This window comes from Elephantulus edwardii, unplaced genomic scaffold (genome assembly GCF_000299155.1).
Source record: "Elephantulus edwardii isolate Elephantulus edwardi_28Jun2011 unplaced genomic scaffold, EleEdw1.0 scaffold00012, whole genome shotgun sequence".
In the NCBI taxonomy this organism is placed as follows: domain Eukaryota; kingdom Metazoa; phylum Chordata; class Mammalia; order Macroscelidea; family Macroscelididae; genus Elephantulus; species Elephantulus edwardii.
The window spans coordinates 2,187,549-2,188,503 of NW_006399762.1; positions in this window are offsets into that span (position 1 = coordinate 2,187,549).

Sequence of the window (955 nt, forward strand, 5' to 3'; positions counted from 1 at the left end):
ATTCACTGTTGGTGGGAGTGTAAAGTGGTGCAACCACTGTGGAAGGAGCTGTGGCACTTTCTCAAAATGTTGCAAATAGAGATACCATCTGACCCAGCAATTCCACTACTGGGAATATGCCCCAAAGAGACCATAACTGACATCCAAGCAGATATATGCACACCCATGTGTATCTCGGCTTTGTTTGCAATAGCAAGGAGTTTGAAACAAGCTAAGTGCTCATCAACAAACAAATGGATAGAGAAGCTGTGGTATATTCACACAATGGAATACTGTGCTGCATTGAAAAACAAGAAACTCATGCAATATTACTCAAAATGGGTGACCCTGGAGGACTTTTTGCTGAGTGAAGTATCTCAGTCACAAAAGGACAGATACTGCATAGTGCCACTGCTGTAAAACAGGACTGACATTGGGGTTGAGGGGAGACTGAGAAAAATGGGTTCAATAATGTATACTGCATTGAAACAGATGAGGGAGAAAACTGATTAAAAGGGTTATGTGATTAGGTATTTTTGTCATGACAGGAGTCTAGAGCAAAGGCTACATGGTGGAGTGGACTTGGGGGAGGGTTTGTAAAACAATGAAAGAATTTTTGTTTTATAGGAGGATAGTGGGCTAGGGGGGAGGGTTGGGAGGGGAGAAAAATGCAATAATGAATGGAAATCCAAAGTCTCTGTATATTTTCATTGAAATTAATAATAAAAAATTAAAAAAAAGAAAATGTCATAAGCTTCTTTTTTTTTTTAAGAGCAAAGCTGTTTATTTAGAGATTAAAGTTTACTTGAACTAAGTCATGGTATTTTCAGTTGTTTTGATGCATTTGGAAGTTGGGCAGGGAATAAGGAGGACAGAAGACTCAGTGCCTTGAAATTGTGGTGTTGGGAAGAGTACTGAATATGCCAAGAGAAGAAAGAAGTCTGTCTTGGAAGGCGTGAAACCAGAGTGCTCCTTA